A 23540-nucleotide genomic window follows, 5' to 3' on the forward strand; every position below is an offset into this window, starting at 1 on the left:
GTTTTTATATCATGTTCTTGATTTAACGTGATGGATTTACAGAGAATATCCTTTAGAGATCATTCTGTACGTTAACTCTTTCAATTAGAAAACCAATCAAAATGATGCTGAAAGTGAAGTTTTCCCCTAATATAGAGGGAAACAAGGGAGACTCCTGGCAAAGCACCAGGAGCTGCCATACCCTCCACGGACTCCATGGAGCAGGGACAAGTCTCATTCTGACACGGTAGGGAGGTTTCACCGAACCGTAAGTGGGGAAGGTGAAGTGAGTCATGTTCACCGTATCGTAGTGGTGATGCAGTTGAACAACAGAGTGTGCCATGTCTCATGCAATGGAAAGACAGGCCCCATGGTTCTGAGAGCAGTAAGACTTGGATCTTAGACACACATCAGCCAGCAGTCAAAACAAATGAGCATGGGTTGACCTGAACATAGCTTCCTTAGTTTAGACTGTGTTTTCTGTGTGCGCATTCATTGAAAATAAACCACAAAATCTGTGAATCAGCTCTGTTATGGGGCAGAGCAAGCTGTGAGGGAGGGTTGCCTATATATTTAGGTGAAACAATTCAGTTTCCAAAAATTAAAATTTATAGAAGCAACCTTGCAGCTTGAGGAAGGAGTTCATTAATACTTTTCCAACTGGGAAGAAAGTCAGAGAAAGGCTTGTAATGAATCACCCTGCCCAGGTGTCTACTGCTGAAGAAAACTCACCCAAGAACTCCATTAAAAGTATGGTGTGTAACCTTTGGTTATTGACATGTTTATTGCTGCTGTATTATCCTTTCACTAAATGCCCATTATCCCAGCCACTAGTCCTCACAGGTTTTTGTTACATGCTTCATCATGTTGTGGTTTATACTGCTTAAGTGGGCCTTGGTGATATATTACATTCAGCTAAAATGTAGAACATTGTTAGATTTATTTTGACACTTACAGCAACTTTTCATTAGTCTGATAACAAGCCATATAGATGCCAGGGTCTTCGGAAAGACATCATTAGGATGTCGAAAAAGTGCTGACACGAATGTGGACATTCTCAGCAAGGTGTTTAAGAAACCCATAGGGTATCAGCTCTTCATTTTGTCAGGTAGTAATAGGAGAAAAATCTATATGCAAATGTCAGACAAATAGCGCCCACTTTCCTTTACCTGATAACTTTATATTATGCACGTCTGAGAGCTGCACCCTCCCTTGACTGGATGTCTACAAAATTACAGAGTGCACTGGGGCATTGTCTGAGCAATAGCTGTTCCTCCAACAGCTGCCATGCCGGCCTGTCATTGGAGAGACACATGAACGCCCAGGGACAAGATAGGCAAACTCACTGAAATTCAGTTTAAAGTGATGAAACATAGAAAAAAAAAACAAAGTCATACAATGTATTAGGAATCCATGTGCAATTTGTTTATAATTCAGGACAAAATTTAAAAATGGACAAGTATAAGCCATAGGAACCATAGATCCACCCTTGATCTTGAACGTATAACAGATTCTCACAAATCACAGAAATTTCCACTAGAATTACAATAGTTTGGATTCAAAGTGATTTCCACTGTAGCAGATGCACCACTTTGACAGGAAAGGGTTCTCTTATGACTCAAGTCAGATGTTTTCATACATATTAAAAATATCTTCCAGAATGATAGAGTGAGTGAGACTGGACACACGTCAAAACTTCCACATTTTTGCCCAGACTCACGTTGCATGTGTTCTCAGTATTGACAGTCTGAACTCTGCAACTTGATCTAATTTAGCAACACAGTTTTCCTTCTTAGGCTGAGCTAATTGGACCATTCTTCAGTGTTACCAATATTTTTTTCATATTCTGAACCACAACATATTTCTTTCCTAAATCCTCATCCATTTCCTTTTGTGGTTGATTCTCTACTAGTGTTTTATAAAATTTGACTCTACAATTTGATGAGCAATTCTATTTTCTTACTGCCCAGTTTCTATGTAACTTTCAGTGCCTGTAACCTGAAATTAAATATTTGTTGTTGTGTGACATACTGTTTTATAATATGCATTTTTCAATGGTGTCTGCTAAATGCACTCTGCTAAATATTGTAGAGTCTACTTAGTGAAAAGAGCTACAGTCCTCCCCCAGCAGACATTCAGCAGACCAGGTACTCTCAAATGTTTGAATATTCATCATAGGAATTGTCAAGCGGTTTAAGTGCTAACACAATTTTCTGGTTCTTTTGACCATTATTATTGATATACATCAGGCACAAAATGCTGTTAGCCAAAAATTGTCTCTCATGTTTAAACATCAAGATGATAGTCACGTCTGCATAGTGATGTGCCCAGTTAAATTTGTCATCTATGCAGCTAAATTGTAACTATATAACTCAGTATAATAGACTCTGACTTTAAGCTCCATATAGCCTCCCACATGTAAAGGGGGTTGCTGTACAGAATGGGTGTCTGCTAATTAATCCCTTCCATTTCATTTCAAAGAATTTATCAGAGAAGTAAGGGACGATTCACCTGCCACTGACCAAGTAAAGCAGGAATGAGCTCTGGAATTCTTATTCAGGATCATGATAAAAGAGGGACAGATATTCCATAGATCCTCCAGTATGGAGATTTCCTTCTGAAGTCTAAATTTGTCTCTGTATTTAACATAGCGTGACTGCTGAATCTCCTACTGATCTGTGGACTCTGTTGTACGTGGGGAACTAGCAAGTGTGACACATTCATGTCACAGATTATCACATCATGGGTATTTGTAGTGTAGAATTTGGGGGAGAGGTCAGTGGGTTAACTGGTACTCAGTGTTCCAAAAAGAAGTATAACAGCAGTAGAGGATGTCCTCTGGTCCCCCAAATGTTCTGAAGAACAATTTACCTTTGAAAAAAGTACTCCCCTAGACACACCAGATCTCCACTGGCTCTCTACCTTCAATACTGTTTCAAAGGAATCAAGAGGCCGAGACTAACTCTATACTTCTCAAGGGAGAAGAATTGACGCTCAGGGTGAACTGCCCCAACCAGGATGTAAGGCATGAGTCTCTTCCTTTTATTTTAAATTTAGCTGCTTGTTAATAATTTCATATTTGCTTATACATATATGCCTCATACACTTATGTTTCTTGCCATGTATAGTACATTATCTGCATTACAATGATCCTATCCCCCATTAACTCCCTCATCCCTCTTGCCCCGTACATTATATATATTACCATGACCCTATCCCCCATTAACTCCCTCATCCCTCTTGCCCCGTACATTATATATATTACCATGACCCTATCCCCCATTAACTCCCTCATCCCTCTCGCCCCCACCACCCCTTCTTGGAACCTCTGGTAACTACTTTCCCTTTCCTGCTCATTAATTATGGCTCCTAGATAGTGTCACAAGAATATGGAATCTTCTTACAATGTATCATTCTTCTCTAAGGTTGTTACCGGACCTTTCTTTCCTGTGGTTGTTACAACAAAATAACATTCTTTTCAAGGACATGTTTTGTTAAAGGGTTGATGCAGGTGTTCATGCACTTTTATTTCTTGGGTAAAGCAAAACATTGCAACAATGATCTCTATGAAGGATGCATAATCCTGAGTATGAACCCCTTGATATCTTACAGGTTTTTAAAAAGTTACATTTATTTCTAATTTTTAAAAATTTTCCAATGATGAGCTTTTTCCAAAATTAAATGATCAAAGGTTAAATAATATCTTTCTATATGGACCATTTTTGAAAATGGGATGATTTTAAAAACATAGAAACAAAGAACCATTTGAAAACAGAAAATACAACAAATATAAAAAAATAAACATTGTTTGGGGGTATTAGAAAATAAAGAATTTGAACTAATTTATTAGAAAAGAGTTTTCTCATGTTTATATTCTGTTAACTGCAATTCTTTTCTACTGAGGACTTCTCATGCACTGTGGGACATTCCTGGCTCTGTAATTCCAAGATTCTCTATTTATTATGAAATACTAGTTGTGAGTACCTGTGATCTCCTTCCTACAAATTTCTGAGTTTTTTGAATGGATATGTAAGTATTTTCTCTCAAATATTCCATTTAAAATATAACTTCCAGCACCCAGCTGAGACCACCCACCCACTACGGAGCCAGAGAAAAGCAACATAGCTAATGTATGGGGCAATTATTTCAACACACACACACACCCCACCCACACACACACAAGGTACTCAAATACTGTGTGAATCAAAGATGGAGAAAACACAGTTGAATGAAATAAATAGAATTGTTACAGGTATAAAATTAGAATTTAATAAAGAGATGTGATCTCCGGGGGAAAGCCAAACTTAAATAAAACTTGAAAAGAAAAAAAACTCAGAAAATCAAACAAAAATCTAAGAGGAAAGCCTCAGTAATTGTTTGGAAGAAGTGGAAACAGTGTCAGAACTTGAAGACATAGTAGAGGAAATGTATCACTCTGGGAAAGAAAATCTCAACTTTAAAGCAACCAAGAAACTGAGCATGCAGGAACTCTGAGACAAGATAAGAACAGACTTACAAATAATAACTATAGGACCTAATTATAGAAATACAGTTCAAAAGCACAGAAAATATTTTCAATAAAATCATAGGAGAAGTGTTCTCAAATTTAAGGCAAGAATTGTACATAAAATTGCAAGAAGCAGAGAAAACACCAAAAGGACAGGAAAGAAAAGGAACTCCCCACATCATGCAGTAGTCAAAGCACTAAGTGAACAGAACACAGAAAATATATTAAAAGCTACAATAGACAAAGAGAGCCATAAAGAGGCAGATCCTTCAGAATAACAGCAGATTTTTTTAAGGGAGACTATGAGAGCCAGAAGGACTTGGACTGATATTCTTCAAATCATGAAACTACACAGCTAACAACACACAGTACTACACCAAGCAAATCTATCAGTTGTAATCAAAGGAGAAAAGAAATTTCCATGATAAAAACACATTTAAGGAGCAAGCTTTACAGAGTATTTTCAAAGAATATTTTGTTCTGAAAAGAAGATTAAACCAGAGATACCCAAGAGGGCACAAGGAATAAACAATGAGTTAACCAAAAGAGGATTAAGAAAATACCACCACCACCACAACAAATAACAGGAATTAATAAACATCAGTCATCACAAGGCTAGGGTGCACACAGAATATCCTTATAAACCTCTGAACTTCTTCACTATGTGTTATGTTTCCTCTTTACTCTCTGATTCCCTTAATTTGGGTCCACTTTCTGTTTTGTTTTGTTTAATTTTGCTAACGGTTTGTCGATCTTGTTAATCTTCTCAAAACCCAACTCTTCATCGATTCTTTGCATTTTGCTTGTTTGTGCCTATTTCTTTAATTTCAACCCTATTTTTGATTACTTTTTCCTGTGTATTTTTTTTTTTTTTTGGATGCTGCTTGGTCGTATCTTCCAAGACTTTCAAGTCCATCATTAAATTACTAGTAGATGATATGCCTCTAATTTTCTGATATAGGCACTTAATGCTATAAACATTCATCTTATTACTGCCTTCATTGTGTCCCACAGATATTGGTACATTCTGTTTCACTTTTTGTTAAATTCTAGAATATTTTAATATTTCCATCTTGATTTCTCCCTTGCCCTAATTTTATTGGGTAGTTACCTGCTGCATTTCCAGGTTCATGTACTTCCTGCAGTTTCTGATCATATCCAGCTTGATTCCTTTGTGGTCAGATAGAATGCAGGATGTTATTTCATAGTCTGTATTTGTTCTGATTTGCTTTGTTTTCTAAAATATGGTTGATTTTATCTGAAGGTTCCATGGGCTGAGGAGAAAATTTAGTCTTTCGTCTTTGGATGGAAAGTTCTGTAGACGTCTCTTAGTTCAATTTGATTTATAATCTCATTTAATTCCAGTACATTTCTAAACAGGTTTTGTCTGGAAGTCTTGTCTGTTGATGAGACTGGGGTATTAAAGTCATCCACTATCACTGTTGATATCAGTCTCTGGTTCTATTTCTAACAGTATTTCTTTTATGAAGTTAAGGACCCCAGTACTTGGAGCATGTGTTGAGTACTATAATATCCTCTTGATGAATTTAATGAGTATGAGTGTCCTTCTTTATCTCTTCTGATCAGTTTTGGTTTGAGATCTGTTTTGTCAGATATTAGAATAAATACACTTACTTGTTTCCCAGTTAAATTTGCTTAGAATACCCTTTTCCATCCTCTTACCCTAAGGCGATATCACCGATGATAAGGTATGTTTTTTGGAGGCAGAAATTAGATGGATCTTGTTTTCTAGTTCAATTGATTATTTTCTGTTATTATCAGGGAATTGAGATCATCAATACTGAGGGTTTCTGGAAAAGTTGGTTTAAAGATTTTTTCAAGTGTTGTCTTGGATTTTTCTGGAGGAAATATTCTCTATGACGTTGGTCTTCAGAAGGTTCAAAGGACCTTACTAGAGTTTGTCCTCCTGAGTAAGGTACATTATTCCTAGTGACAGTTATTCGATTCCTCTGACATCAATAAACAGGTCAAGGCTTGGATTCACTGCAAATACTTCTATATAAGAAGTCTTATTTCACGCATGATGAGAAATAATAATATAGGTTGAAGATCCATCTATTATCTGTCTATCTAGAGAGAAAGAGAGAGTAGACAGAGATAGATTATGAGGTTCAATAAAGTGTCCATGAATTATAAATTAGCAAAGTGAATAATTGCTCCTAGGTAAAATAAAAAATTAAGTCCTAAGAGCCTTTAGTCACATCATTTTTACCAGATGATAAGTAAGAAATATCATTTTATGTGTATTTCTATATATGGATAATATATATGTATATAATTACATTAAGTTCACATTTAACACTATATCCATTCATTCATGCCTGAATAAACCTATCTTACCTTTCCTCTGTCAGATACATCACTGTCATCTTGTACTCAGGAGACTTGCACAGTACTTTCTAGGTTTACACAGCTCCATGTTTGAGGATTATTTGGAGCCTTAAAATCATTCACAAAAATTTTTCTGAAAAATCACTGTTCTGCCACAATTGAATAGGAATCACATGCCTTCCATGTGAGGAAGGAGGGGAGACTGAGGTTCAGCTTCCTTGACCTCAGCTGGAAGTGCTGGGGCCTCAGATTGTTCCACTTGTGAGTATTCGTAAATGATCATAAAAGTATCAAGAGAGTGAATTTGGAGGTTATAAATAAATTCCTCCCAATTAGGTGAACTTACAGTCATAGAATCTTTTAATAATGAGTATTGAATATGTACCTATATATTCAAATTAACTATATGCACTTGCACATAAAATTGGGCAGATTTTTAAACAAATAGGTAACTTACAAAAATTAACTTTTTGACATTTTATGTAGAGTTATGTATGAAACAAAATGTTTGACTTTCCAGAAAATGCATGACATTTTACCTGAATGATATACAATAGTTATTTCTCCAAGTAATGCAGGTCGATAATTAGAAAATATTGTATAAACCTATTTTCAATGATATCAACAAAAGATCCGATACCAATACACAAATCTGATGAATTTTATGACCATTTTAGATAAAATATAAAACAATATATTGGTGATCTAGTCAAGCCCATAGATTTGAAAAGCTCAATTACTGTAATTAATCAATGCAATATGCTACCATAATAAAAGATTTTAAAATTTCATATTAAGTGATCATTTTTAAAGAATGGATGGAGTTTCTTGACAAGGGCTTCCAAAAGCATCCCTCTATTGGGTTTTTCCTCGTTTTTCTTTTGTCTTCTGAGGCTGGACTAGTTGGCTGAGAAGAGTGACTGGATACTCAGGTGAGGGTCCAGTGACCCTGCTTGGCCCTCCTTTAATGAATGAGCACAACCATCAACAAGCCCAATTGTGACGATGTTTAGCGATCAGGCTCAGCCAAAGTCATGATGATGGTAGTTATTTCATGCAGAAGAGACTGCTGTATAGCACCATATTATTGAAAGGACCTGGAATTTAAAAGGATTTGGTGCTGGGAGCCACATATGAGGGAGAACATATGTGGTTTGGTTTTCTGAGTCTGTTTTACTTCACTTAGTGTAACAGTTTCTAGATCTGCCCATTTACCTGCAAATTTCATTATTTCATCTTTCTTTACTGCTGAATAGAACTCCATTGTATAAATATACCACATTTTTGTTAACCACTCATCAGTTGAGGGACACTTAGGTTGCTTCCATCTCTTAGCTATTGTGAAAAGAACAGCAACAAACATGGTTGTACAAGTGTCTCTACAATAGGATGAGTCCTTTGGGTATATGCCAAGGAGTGGTATAACCGGGTCATAAGGTAAGTTCATTTTTAGATTTTTAAGAGTTCTCCACACTGTTTTCCATTGAGGCTGCACGAGTTTACAGTCCCACCAGCTGTGAATGAACATTCCCCTTTCTCCACATCCTCTCCAGCATTTGGTATCATTTGTTTTCTTTATCCTGGCCAGTCTGATTGGGGTAAGGTGATACCTTAAGGTGGTTTTAATTTGCATTTCCCTAATTACTAACGATGTTGAGCACTTCTTGAGATGTTTCTTAGCCATATTTATTTCTTCCTTTGAGAACTCCCTGTGTAGCTCTTTAGCCCATCTTTTAATTTGGTCATTTGGTTTCCAAATTCTTTGTTTTGTGAGTTCTTTATATATTCTGGATCGTTAAATGTCTGTCAGATGTGTCATCGGGAAGATTTTTTTTCCCATTCTGTGGGTTTTCTCTTCACTTTTTTGATAGTTTCTTTTGCTGTGCGGAAGCTTTTTAGTTTAATGAGGCCCCCTTATTGATCGCTGACCTTAATTCCTGAGCAACTTCTGTCTGATTTAGAAAATCCTTTCCTACACCTATATCCTGTAAGTTACTGCCAATATTTTCTTCTAATAGTTTCAGGGTTTCAGTTTCACATTGAGGTCTTTGATACATTCATCAAGAAACTCCAATGGACTCTCATATGATCATTTGAAAATTGTCCTGTTCTGACTTTTTTTCTAGATCCCTGTCTAGAACTTGTAATGCTAATTACTCTTGCCTTTTCTTCTTCTTCACATCTTCCATTCATGATTCAAGGACTTTCTTCTCCCCTTAGAGATAAGAGTTATGCAATTTGGGAGTCTTTTAGATAGATCCATTAAAGGGGTACCCCAATTGCCTCACCCTGTGTCCCTGTTCAGCATGGAAGAAGCCAGAGCAGTATGCGTCCCTATTCCCTATTGGCAATTTGGGTAACCACTTCAGAGGATGGTGTGATAAGAACAGGGGGTAGGAATTGGCTAGGCAATTAGGGTAAAAAGACCCCAAAGAAATGTAGGCAGTTTCTTGGCTAAAAGTCAAAATGTCCTTGGGCCTGTTAGCAACATACTCTGTTCCAAAGGCCAAAAATGTCAAACGTATTTGGGAGCTTGTATCTAATCCTTAAAAGATTTTAGGGTTACCTCTTCATAGGGGAGAATGTTGGAGGGGAGGGCATGGGTATGGATTTGATCAAAACTCCTTATATGCACATATGAAATTCTCAATACATGTTTTGTAAAAATTTTAAAAAAAAGAATGGATGGAAACAGAAAAAGTTCAGAAGAATCAAGATTATTTCTAAATGTCCTCTAAACTGAAGGATTTAGAACAATGAGAAAATAAGGAACATTAAAAGGCTGCAATAATTACGTGGGATGCTTTGATGTTAGATGGAAATCATAGAGTAAGTCAATTGAACAAGTTAGAGAGTTTGGGTTATATTTGCACCAGATTTATGGAAAGGTGACATGACAGGACAGGACACACAGTAACAGACACACATTTTAATACATGAACTAAGTGATTAATTGAGTGCATTAAAATTTAGAACTGGTCTTTATCAAGTGACAGCTTTAATAAAGTAAAAATACAAGCTGTATTTGTGAAAACATTTACCTACAGCATATATTTTCAAGAAGGTATTTGCATCTATACTATGTAAATTTTCACATAAATACTTTATGTGAAAATTTACAAAAAGAAAATAAATTTTCATTTTGTGAATGAGAAATTTAGTAAACTTCCTCAAAACATGCATAAAAGATACAAATCGACATCTTAAAAATGAGTGAATCTTGAATGGACAGTAAGTATTTTCTAAAAGACATTCACTGATTTAAAGGAAAACTGAATTGAAACATGAAATGTTATTATGAAATCTCCACAACATCATAAGTGAACAGACTGGAAGCTGGGAAGGTGTTCGGACAACCAGATGCTAATATTTTCCATCTGAGCAAGCATTTCAGAAGGCATCCACAGGCATGCCTAGATATGTTAATGTACGTATGCATATGTGACTCTTTGCCTACCCATGTTACTGTGTGTATACCTATGTGAATTCCAGCATGTCCATGTTAATGCATGCCTATCCACAGAAACAACATTCATTTCCCTGGGTACTCACCCAAGAGAAGGTTTTCACACAGAGGCCCGAAGAAGGTCAGAGGGAAATCCTGGCAACACTTGTTCCTTAAAACTCAGACCTCATGGCTATACAAATGTCCCTCAGTACAAAGGGGCGTAAATGGGAAAGTGTGCGTGGTTCATCCATGGTGTATTGACTTATAGACAGAACTAACATAGCAAGCTCAACACATGAAGAAATACTCCTGGCATGAATTAAGGAATATGCACTGCAGCATGCCATATGTACATAGTTCTACAGGGAGTGAAGGTGCTTGTTAAGAGTGAGTTGGGGGTTACCGTGCAGAGAGGAAGGGCACGTCAAAAGAAATGGAACTGTCCGATATTGAGGGAAATTTGATTATTTGTCAAACATCATGGTGAGTATGTGTGGACTTTTTTAAAAATAATTCATCTATAGGTTTATAATCGGGACATTTAGAATGTATTTGGCAGATGCAATTATGTTTTGTTCACCTTGTACAACTGAATGCCACAGTTTGGGCACAAGGTGTGCAGGACAGAACCAGGCCGTACAGATAGTGAAACACAGCGTGAAACACCTTCCTTTACAAAGCTCCGTGATTGCTTACAAGAGTAGACAACTGTTCCCAATCTATACACAATGCTATTTTGGCTTAAAAGCTGATATTTTTCTATACCCAAAACTAACTATAAAAGTTAAGAAAAATATTTAGTTCAAATAACTCTCAGCAACAACATCCCCACACAGTTAGAGGAGGATGGAGAGGAGCAGAAACTGAGTATTAAATGTACAAAGCTGGAGATGGTCTACGATCGGAGAACTCAAATATCCTCAGTATTACAGAGGGTAAATCAATGCAGAAGGAGAAAGTTTGCCAGGCAACCTTCGGTTTTATCCACGCTTTACCTGTGGTGACTGGAGGAAGAAGTCCCAAGCCCAGGCCTTACAACCAGGCAGAGATTTTGTGTGGAGGCAGCAAAGCCGGGGACTTGCCTGTGATGAGGCCTAATACACTCAAAATAAAAGCATTGCTAAGAGGAGTTAGACAGATGTAATTCCATTTTGAATCATTTTGATCAGCTATTAAAGTACTTTAACATGTGTGCTCCTCTGTACTCAGAGCACTGTGATTAAGAAATGGATTAGCATAAACGTCTTGATCTATATTCTGGCCTCTTAGATTAATAACTGGTGACTTCATCAAGTTACTTTTCTGTGCCCTTGTTTCTTTGTTATAAAAAATGGGCATAATAATGATCTTTTGTTCAGCAGCCCATTGTAGGAATTACGTGAATGAATCAGACCGTATGCTGGGGGTGGTAGCTTGTGCCTTTAATCCCAGCCCTTGAGAGGTAGAGGCAGATGGACCTCTGTGAGACTGAGGCCAGCCTGGTCCACATAGTGACTTTCAGGTGGGCTGGGACTAAGGAGACCCTATCAGAAATAAAACAAAAAACAAAACAAACAAAAAAACCCTAAATGAATCAGTCCACATAAAGTCCTTGGAAACATTAAATAAAGCTAATATTGCAACATTATTTTTACTAAATATTTTGTTAACTGGAATGACTCTATTATTCAACAGGAAGAGCAGGCTGTGCCACAGACTCAGGGTCATGAAGGGGACCCGCAAAGAGAAACGGGAAATAGGAGGGCATGGCTTGTATTCACGGAAACATGTTGCTACACAAGGACATTTAACTCTCAGTAATGTACATGAAGAAAAGAATGACCCTCCTCACACAAATTGGTGCATCTTTCTATTATAAATGAATTGTCTGAGATGGAAAACTAAATTAATGCAATGTTTGTTTTCTTTCTATATACGTTTATTGGTATGAATTGGTGAACGAGGTGGTGCAGAGATCTATCTTTCTTTCTTTTTTTCTTTTCTTTCTATATCTCTGTGTATGTGTGTGTGTGAGAGAGAGAGATAAAGAGAGGAGAAAGGCAGGTACAGAGGGAAGGAAGAGATAAGAGAGATACACAAGAGAAAGAAACAAACAAAACAGAGATAAAAGCAGACGAGGGGAGAGAGAGGATGACGACGAGAAACAAACAGAGGTAAATTAAAACAAAATGTAACCAAAGATATAGACAGAGAGAGAGAGAGAGACTGTGTAAAGTCACACCAATAACTCCTTTATTAAAGAACTATGAAAGGGTTAGTCTCAGAGGTTTTGAATGTAGATTAGACATGTGGTTTCTAAAGTTAACATTATTGTGATATTTACTGGCATTAGCTACACTGATTTGAAATGTGATAATGTGCATTAGATATTTAGATTTAGATGTAGGAGAATCTGCTGTATTTGTCTTTAATATGTGGAAAAAACTCAACCTTTGATGAGTTGTCTTTTATTTAGGAGAAGAATCAATGTGAGTTATTGACTGAATATTTTGAAAAGATATTAAGCTTATAATATTTTAGTAGCAGGGACAGAATACAATGGTTTTGTGTTAATTTAAATGGAATGAGCCTGATTAAACCACTAGTGATAGAGCTCCTATCACTAGTCACAGACTGAGCTGAGACCCAGATTTTCCATCGGCCCTTTGTAGTATTGAGTCCCTTGTCTTTCATTCTGCTAAAATACAGACAGAATAAAATCACTGACCAGTGGTGCAGAGCAGAATTAAAGGACTTGTAATGTCCTTAACTCTGGGAGTCTAAGAATTCAGTAGGCAATTAGGAATGATTGTTTCCAAAGGAAAGGCCCTCAAGGCAGCACCAAGCAGATAGTGAACCTCCCTTTATTAAATCCAAAGTAATCAGGAGCAGTTGGAGGCAGCCCAGAGATGATGAAGTATTGGTCCTGTTTTCAGAGTTCTTCCGGATGTGCCAGTAGCCCTTCCCAAGTGGCCACATTCTGGTTATGAGCTGTCTTCTTGGAGCCCTGCCCATTGCTTCTGGTTTCTTCCTACTGCCTGGCCTTCTGACCCTGACATGGCTTTCCTCTGTTTAGAAGGAAAAGATCTGGAATCAGCTTCTTTCATATGATCAACTTCTGGGGTGGCAAATCCCCAGTTTCCAAGGGAACCCCACATTTGATTTCACATGAGGGCTACCTTTCCAGAGATTCTCAAAAGAGTTTTAGGTATCTGCTTAAAAACTATCCTCTAATACTGTGTGTGTTGGGGGCAGGTTTGGGAGCATGTGTTCCCATGTGGATGTGTATATGAGGGTGCACATGCATCCTTGAATTCATCCAAGTGAATAGGAGATGTGAAGCAGAAGTAAAGGCAAGAGTAATTAGCATTACAAGTTCTACACAGGGAACTAGAAAAAGTCAGAACAGGGTGATTTTCAAATCTTCATATGAGAGTCCATTGTAATTTCTTGACAAGGGCTTCCAAAAGCATCCCTCTATTGGGTTCCTCCTCATTTTCCTTTTGTCTTCCAAGGCTGGACTCTAAAGTGATGAATTCAGGATTTGCTTTCAGGTACTTTGATAGCTGTTGGAGTGGTTAGAATCAGTGTCAGTTCCCTCTCAAAGGTTTCTAGATTGGGGGAGAAAACAAATTCATCCGCCATTTTAGAATAATAGCTGGTTGTCTCCCTTAGCTACAGGTGGGCACTGCAGTATTGGAGACCAAGATTTGAAGTCTTACATCTGAGCAGCACTTTCTGGTTAGGAACAAAATAATCAATGAAAAATAATTGTCTAAATAACTTTTTAATTAGACTTAAGCCTAATGTCTGGGAAGTGTAATCCCTTGAACTCTTGAAGAAATATACTGATGACTCTACTCTTTGGTTATACTTTCCTTTTGGGTGTTTGGGACCATAGAGTTGGCCCAAATAAATCAATTTATTTTTACATTTAAGGTCATTTGATGATCTGTCCCTCGGGGTTCAAAGGGCATGGAAGGAACTCCTGGCTCCTTTCTTTTACCAGTTCCATCTATGTGAAGATAAGTCAAAGGTCCTACTGGACCATGACTGGCTTCACTTGGAAGCCTGAATAAGATGTTTCCTCTAAGTTGACCCTCCTCTTTGTAGACTGGACACTGGTACAAGTCCATCTCGAATGGTCTCCATGTCCTCCTTAAACAAGAGGACAGGTGACTCACCACATTTACAGGACATTTTGAGGGAGGCTTCATAGTCCCCTGAAACTTAGTCAACCCTGGAGGGCAAGGGGCAAAAATTGTCCTTTAAGTCCCTCTGACCATATCAGTATAGGCTTTAAAGTACGGCTGTTAAACATCCAATAAGGTTAGTTCCACCAGTCTGCTACTTTTAATTATCATGTGCTACATAAATAAGGCTTAGGTAAAAAACTAAATATTCTCAGATAAACCTTGACTAGATATATATTTTGTTCCTTAAACTAGTTCACTAAACTATGACCACAGACATTTTAAGATTATGTGTATATTATTTTTGTCTCATCCTTTATATATAACAAACCTAAACAGACATTCATCACTTGCTTAGGCGTCCTCATTTTTTCTATTTTGGAAAATATCTCCATTCCCATATCCTTTTAACATCTTTTACATTCTCATTTCTTTTTTTAAAAAATAATTGTGAGACATAATAGCATTAACAAATAAATTTTCCATCTGTTGTGAGGCTTCTTTTCCTGGGGATGCTAAGCAATACTTATTCCTGTTTAAAGTTCTAGTGTCAAGCCAATGTTTCATTAAAGTTTTACTGGGGAACCAATGAATTTTTCTAGCTTACTTACCAAGACACATACCTCAGCACCCCTCCCCCCAAAAAAAAGCCATTTTCAAAAACCCAGTATGTTCTACAATACAAGCCTGAGACTGTAGCCTCCCTCTCAGGGAATCACCCAACGCCAACCACCTTGTAAGGTGAAAGGAAGGAGTTAAGTTAGTATTTTTTTAAATGAGCAGTTTCATGACTGAGTCAATTAGTCAAGAAATATGCACCAACACAGCCTCCACTTTTCCATTCTAATAATTTACCCCAGAGAAATGGGAGGACATCTCCAAACAGTTGAATCCATTTGTATTTTGAAGTCCCCCAAATAACCTGCTTCATTCCTATTTACTCTAACATGAATACTGAGAGATGATGAGTCCCACTCAGAATTTCAAGAACCCAGTTACCAGTAGCACTGAACAACAGACAGAAGAAACAATGCAGAAACTATCTGCTTGCAATGGGGACACCTGGAGAGCACCGACCATGTGGGGACGTGGTAGATTTCCATTGCAACCTGAACCCTTTGCTCTTCCTACTTTTCCACAGAGCCTGCTTCTCCTTGTGAGAGAATCATGTGTGCAGTTTTCCTAAGACATGATAGGATGGCTGGTGAAAACTGTAATTTAGTTTTATTGCATCTCAGGTAAAAGTAAATATATAAATGATCCTTGTAGTCAATATTCACACAAAATCTCAACAAGATATTAAATGATAAAGTTAGTAGGAACTATAGTATTCTGAGTTGTTGATAATGTAAGCAAATTTAGAGGGATGATTACTTATTTTGCCCACATAAACGAAGATGGCCAACAACAGAATTCTCTGCTGATCAGGTCATAAATACCAATGATAGATTTTTTTTCGAGAATTTCATACATGAGTATTTTGTTTGCTTTATTTCCATTCTTCCTAGTGTCCCTCCAACTTCTCCCAAGTCCATCTGCTCCCTCTCAATTTCCTGTCCTCTTCTTTGATTATTACTGTTACACACACACACACACACACACACACACACACGCACACACACACACACGGAAAATCCTATAAAACAAGGTAGCTAAAAGCAGTGTGGTAAACCTAAAATGAATGAATAGATGGATGACTGAAGAGACGAGGAAACTGAACATATTCACCTTCAAAATGTATTAAAATGAGCTTTTATGGCAATGGACATATGCTGTTCCATCCAACAATCTAGAGGTATAAAGTGAGGCCTTTAACTGGGAACTATGCATCCCATTCCTGTGGAAATTAGAGACATTCTTTAGTAGCATGAGCAGTTGACTATTTTAGAGTTGAGTCCATGTGGTTAACAGAAACAAAACGCTAGTGCCTGAGTAGCAAATGCTGCTAATTACACAGATAATTGTGGCATGTAAACTTGCATAAAACTCAGGTCTTTCAGCTCTCCTCATTTCATCTCATCTGCATCATCTTAAGTCTTGACTAGAGGTGACTACGGTGCTCACTGCACCCCACAAAAAAGATTCCACATAAAAAAGTGGTCATGTTAATGTGCAGCTTCCCAAAGAGGGAGGGAGGTGCCAGAACCGGATTCAACACACATCCGCAGGTCACCATCAGAGACGTCCTGAGGCTGGATTGGAGGATGCACTGTGTCCTGGGTAGATGGAAAAGAGCCTGGAAGACTTCACAGAACACCGCATGAGGAACGTCGTTCTTCTAACAGGGCCGTCCTCACTGCCCTTCTTTATCCCCTCAGGCCCTAGAGTGGCAACATTCATTTTACAAATGGCACAAATCTTATGCACAGTGCTGCGATTGAACCTCTTGCTCCACTCCCACCATCAAAGTCCTTTTGATCCAGCAGTGTGGATGGCTTCAGTCTCATCTGTGGAGTGTTTGTTTGCAGCAGAGAGAAGAGGAAAAAATGGAGACGTTAAGCAACATGTCAAAACAGAGGTAAATTTTAGTAGGTGTGGTGCTCCTGCCAGGGATCCCTCATTCAACAGGGAGATGCAGAAGGTTGGCAGCAAGATGGGGGCCAGTTTGATCTACTTTGCAAGTTCCAAGCCAGCTAGGGCTGCAGTGGGAGACAGTCTCCACCAAACCATAAATGACTGACTGACGACTGACTGACTGACTGACTGACTGACTCAATCAATCAATCAATCAATCAATCAATCAGTCAATCAATCAATCAATCAATAGTAAATGATTCCGTAGATAATTGAAGTACAGACCTTAGCAGCTTGTTTAAAATGCTCTGTTTCTCATGGTCTTCTAAGTGGAAAAAAATTTGTGTGTCAGTGTGTATGTGTCTGTGTATTTTAGGGAATATTTTTCAGATAAAATTATGAATCAAGAAAAATTAGCAGGGGGCCAGAGCGATGGCTGATTTGTTTGTTTTGCTGTGCGTCCACGAGGACTTGAGTTCAGACCCCAGCACCCACATACAAAAGCCTGATATTTGGGAGCTTGTATCTAATCCTCAAAAGATTTTAGGGTTACCTCTTCAGAGAGGAGATGTTAGAGTAGCCAAAAGCCCCATAAAAATAAATGAAAGAAGAAAAAAAAAAGAAAAGAAAAAAGTGATGGGGAGATATGGGAGGTGTTGGAGGGGACAGAGTGGGCATGGATTTGATCAAAACACCTTACATGCATGTATGAAATTCTCAATAAAGTTTCTGTAAAAGTTAAAAAAAAAAGAAAATGGCTTTTGTTTTTAGATGTTAGAATTCTTCTCTGGCAATAACAACTCCACTCTTACCACAGAACCCTCTTCCTGTTCATGAATTAGCTGTCGAGCTGAGGATACAAGCAGAGATAACGGGCTCTTTCTGACCACTACAAAGTGACTGAAACATTTAGAGCTCTTCTCTAAACATGAGGTTTGTTTCCAAGTTCAGGATAATCCTAGAAATTTCAGGCTCAACTTCTATGGCTTTTTGCCAAGTCTTCAAAAATGAATGACTTTGAATTAAACATCAGCATACCCGGCTCAGGGCTCTGAGGAAAGTTAAAAGTTTCTACGGAGCTCAAATATATCTCCTATGTATTTGAGAAAAGGAAAAATCACAGGGAAACTCCATACATTGCAACACAAAGCGTGCTCTTACACTGACGTCACATTCCTTTCCTGAGCCATTTCTTGTGGCTAACCTGCAGCTCCCTCAGTCCAAAGACTGTTCTGGAAGACTTACCTAGCTTTCCTGCTAGACCCTTCGTTTCTTCCTAGGGTCTGGGGTGACTGCATTTGCGGATGTAGGAGTAAACTCTTCCTTTACACTGTGTCAACCAGGCAATTTGTCTAAATTTCAACATCTTCCGTATTTGAAGAATCTTACATTAATCAGGTCTCAGACAACACCAGGAAGTAAATAGTAAGTGACATTCCAGTGTCCTTCAGAAAATCATTTCATATAATCATGCATTGTAAATGGTAAAGCCCCTGATCCAACTCACTACAATTCTTTATGGCTCTTGGTTGCTGTTAGATAAGCTTGTCCTCTGCATGACCAACAATGCCTTCCTCTAGTTTCTCACTGCTTGAGTCAAACACCTTCAAACTAATTGGACTATGAGATTATCTGTAGGAGGGAGGGGCAGAAGGAGACAGTCACCCCTCTCACCCAGTCAGTCAGCCTTAACTGCATGAGGGGCGGGGTTAAGGATAGACTTGGGGGAAGCCAGAGAGTGGAAGGGCACTTCGGGATTTTGGACCATGGCAGTGGGTCTGGAAGCCACAGCCGAAATGTAGAAAAAAAGGCCCAAGGATGTTCACAGTTTTGTAAGCACCCCTCACCACCATCATATGCTCCGTTAGTAAGCCCAATAAATACTTTCATTCCCTAAACTGTAGTTTGGAGGAATAATGTGTTGGTTTTTCATAAGGATGGAGGGAGGAGGGGGCCACAGGGGGCCGGGAGGCTGAGAGCTCGAGACTCCCAGCAGTAAATTCAACTTACAGTTGGCCAGAACACACAATTGCTACTAAATTTGATAAATCATTTCATATATAAATACTCAAAATCTTGAGAGCAAATGACTATACAAGTTCATTTATCTAATTGGCAATATTAATTTTTTTCTATAACATGGTGGAATTCACTAATCACTATCTTCTAGTTTCAGTTTTTAAAACTAGCGATAAAACTTACATAAATGCAAAGACAGGAATGAATAAACTTTGCTATATAAATATATTTCATTTGATTTCGGTCCTATTTTGCTTTCTATTGCTGTGTTAAACATTGAAAGGAAAACCAGCTTCTGGAGGAAAGGGTTTATTTCAGTTTACAGTGCAGCCCTTCACTGAGGGAAGCCAGGGCAGGAGTTCAAGCAGGAACCTGGAGGCAGGGCTGGAGCAAAGACAACAGAGGAACACTGCTTACTGGCTTGCTCCTGTGGCCTGTACTCAGCCTGCTTTCTTACACCACCCAGGACCACCTGGCCAGATGTGTCATCTACCCACAGTGGACTGAGTTATTCCATCTCTCTCAAAAATCAAGAAAATGCTTCACAAACATGCTCACAGGTCAGTCTGACAGAGGAAGTTCTCCAACTGAGGCTCCCTCTTCCCAGCTCTGTCAAGCTGACAACTGAATCTATTCAGCACAGCTTTCTTCTGAATTATGAACAAATATGAAAAAAGAAGAGAGAGAGGAAAAACCACATAGTGATTGATCAAGCATTGCAATTTATCTGTAGTGATGTATACTCTAATAATCCAGCTATTCCTTCTTCAAAGGGATGGCTAATCTTGGATATCAACTTGACACAGCTAGGTGGAGGGAGCCTCAATTAAATAATTGCTCCTATCAGACCGGCCTGTGGACATGTCTACGGGCATGTTTTGATAGCTAGTTGATGTAGGAAGGATCAGTCCCCTGCAAGTACTGCTGGCCCTTGCCCCTCTGTAGGTGGAAATATAAGAAACATGACTAACTGGGCAAGCCAGGGGAAGCGAGCTAGTAAGCAGGGCTCCCCTTTGCTTTCTGCTTCAAGCCCCTGCCTTGACTTCCCTCAAGGATGGACTAACCTGTAAGTTGTATCTACCCTTTCATCCCTAAGTCACTTTCAGTCACGGTGTTTATCACACCGCAGAATGTGAACTAGCCTATGCAATTTTATTAAAAGTGAAGGAGCAGAAGGTTGATTTGGAAAAGGGTTTCCTACTCAGAGAGCTGCTCTACTCAGAGAGAGAGAGCTGCTCTACTCAGAGAGAGAGCTGCTCTCACTTTTGTCCAGCGGCCACACCCACAGGTGGCTTTGCTGTGACGTTGCAGGTCTGATCCCTCGGTCTCACTGTCATAAAGTATAAGTGCTGGGTGGTTCTTTTTATTGATTTAGAATAAGTTAGCACAGGCTAGCCCAGGCTGATCTTGACCCCACTGCAATTTTCCTCTCTGCGTCCTGACTGCTGGGATTAAAAGCATGAGCCCATCCTTAATTTTTTTTTATTTATTGAATTTGATTTTCTACTTATTAAATTTGTCCTTAGACAGTTTTGTTCACATACAGGATGGATTCTGATTACTCTTACCCCGCCAAACCCTTCTTACTCAGCAGTCCTGCCTCCTCACTAAAGGTCCCCTTCCCACACTCGTGTTCCTAGCCCAGGCCTTTGCCAAGTCAGCATACCCTCAGGATGAACAGCATCCTGTGGAAGTGTCCGGCCACAAGGAAGATGAGGGAGACAGCTCACATCAGGCCCCTCAGCACTCACCTGTGATCCAGCTTGGTGATGAGCTCATGTTTCTGTCTTCCCTTGAGAGGACTTTCTTCAATGACAAAGCCTGTCGTGCTCAACTGTTTCTGTATTTTAAAGTATAGCACACAGGATTTGTTTAACCCCTACCTGAAGAAGAATTATGTTAAGAAAGTAACCCTCTTGAGTTTCTACTTAAAACATCTCTTTCTTAAGTAAATAAAAAAAATTCTCATTTGGAAAAAAGGATGTCTATGAGCTGTCTAATGTTGACTGTACCTTTACAAGTTCACATGTGGAGAGAAAGAAAATGAGGTAAAAATACAGAAAGGCTGAGCAGAGGGAATCTGCATGGGAGCACAGAGGTGTAACATGGAGGGAGACAGGGGCAGATGTGGGCTATCTTAACACTGCACCTGAAACCGCACTGTATTGAGGGAAAATGAAAGTGTTAAGGAGTTTCCGGCATTCTGAGGGAACACAGTCAGGAAACACAGGAAGCCTCGAACTCAGTATTTTTTGGAAATGAATAAGAAATATAGAAGTTCTGCTGAAATGCAGAAACAGGCTGCAGAGATGGCTCAGCAAGTGAAGCCCTTGCCACTGATGGCCAGGTTCAGCTCTCCAGCACTCAAGTCAGTGCCAGAAAGGGGTAGCTGCCCAACTGAAATCCCTGCATTTGGAGATAGAAACCAGGGTCTCCAGAACAACTGTGATAGGCAAACTGTCAAATTTATGAGCTCTGCGTTCAGTTGAGAGACCCTGTCTCCTAAAAAGATAAAGAACAAGAGAGGAAGAGATCTGACTTCAGCTCAGGTCCCCACAGATGCATGCATGAGTGGGTATGTACCTTAACACATGTATGTGCAACCACATGAATGTGCACACCACGCACACATTCACACACCAGAGAGAGGGAGAGAGAGCGGAAAGAGAGAGAGAGAGGAGAGAGAGAGAGAGGCAGAAAAACTACAAAAGCAAAACTTATGTACACAGTGCTGCACACATTCACACACCAGAGAGAGGGAGAGAGAGAGGAAAGAGAGAGAGAGAGGAGAGAGAGAGAGGCAGAAAAACTACAAAAGCAAAACTTATGTACACAGTGCACGCAGCTTTGTGTCTGAAACTGCGAATCCACTGCAATAAAATCTACCCCTTCCCTGCCCCAGATCATTCTTCTCAAGGCTAGCTCATTGTCTCTCAACTCCAAGGCAGATCTCTTTGGCTGATAAGGTCCTGGCTCGTATTCCATTGCAGGAGATTCAAGCAGAGGACCTTGTAAAATTAACGTTCCTCTGCTGCTCTGGAGATAAGTGCTAGGCCGACCCCTGAAGTGCAGTGCTGGCTACAGAGTTCACCTTCTTTCCAAATCCCGATGGTGAAGAGGCTGAGATGGTGAATAATTCATCTCGTGGAGATAAAGCCTGTGGCCTTGCTGGCAAGCCCTGTGATGTTATCAGTTCCCTTTTCTTCCTGGACGCATACCAAGTGTTTCACCTCATGACTAGTCCACTTAGCAAGCAAACAAAACACGCTAACAGGAGTCAAAGGGCAAGTGTTCAGTGGGGGTACCCAGGGTCCTTTCAAACATTTCTCATATTATTTCTCTTGAGATATTGATTCTACCCCACATGTGAGGCTCTTGTGAATTTCTCTGTAACGTTTAATGACTTAAAGTGCTGAGATGGACTGTGGGCCCGGGCGTCTACCTCACTGCTTCTCTGTGCAGCCTGATGACCTCAGTGTGTCTTCAATTTTCTGTTTGCCATCCCCTCACTTTCTTTATCCTCCTTCATTTTTCATTCAGGATTTTTGGCACCCTTATATTCATCATCTAAAATTATTCTTTCAATAATTTAACAAAAAATATTTTTACAAATGTAGTTTTAGTGAAACCTGAGCAGAAGGATTTCCACAACTCCCAAGATTGCCTGTTTGGACCAAGCAGCATCAGGGTAGGAAGACCCTTTCAAGAGAGGGAAATCTTATCAGCAAGATGAGCCTAGGCTAAGGCCAGGAGCATTGCCCTTCCAAAGTGCATTCATGCTTAATAGAAGTTATAAGGATTAGGCTAAAATAAAGAAAGATGTTGTTGAACTTTCTGCATCTAAATAGGAACATTATTTGTGTTTGTGAAGTATTTTATAGTAAACCCAAAAGCAACCAGCATTTTTTACTACGAACCTAGAAAAATAAATTAAGCCTGACTTTGCTGGCAGCATCCAATTCATTCACTCTTACTGTAGGCAGTTTACTGTAGGGAAAGATACACATAAGTTATGTCCCTGTGTATGGTACAAAAACCAACTGAGTTCAGGATTGTACTGTAATATAAAAGTAATTAGGAGATTCCGTGACATTTTCAAGCAGTCTAGATCTGCCAAAGAAAGATTCACTGAAGATCGTGTGTGTGCGTGTATGCTGGTGACAAATGGAATCAGAAACACAGCAAAAGCTAACATAACCATCTTTTCTGAGACCCCAGCTTGGCACTCACTATGTGGTATGGATTGGCCTCAAACTTACAGTAACCCTCCTGCCTCAGCCTTCCAGGTCCTAGGATGCAGGCATGAGCTACCACACCTACTTGTAACAAATGATTTAAGACAACGAGGAGGAGGGCATGACAGGAAATGGACACATACATCTTTTCCAGGTGGGCTAATCAGCCGATGTGCACAATGATTATATGGGTGCAGATCACTGAATGGTGTGCCCCAGGAAGTGCTGCCATGGGGACACTCAACATACAGGGATTGGTCCCTCTGCTCTGTCCTTTGGGAAACTCCCTGGCTTCATCCACAGGAGCCTCTGTT

This window comes from Nannospalax galili, unplaced genomic scaffold (genome assembly GCF_000622305.1).
Source record: "Nannospalax galili isolate Female #2095 unplaced genomic scaffold, S.galili_v1.0 scaffold15, whole genome shotgun sequence".
NCBI classification, from domain to species: domain Eukaryota; kingdom Metazoa; phylum Chordata; class Mammalia; order Rodentia; family Spalacidae; genus Nannospalax; species Nannospalax galili.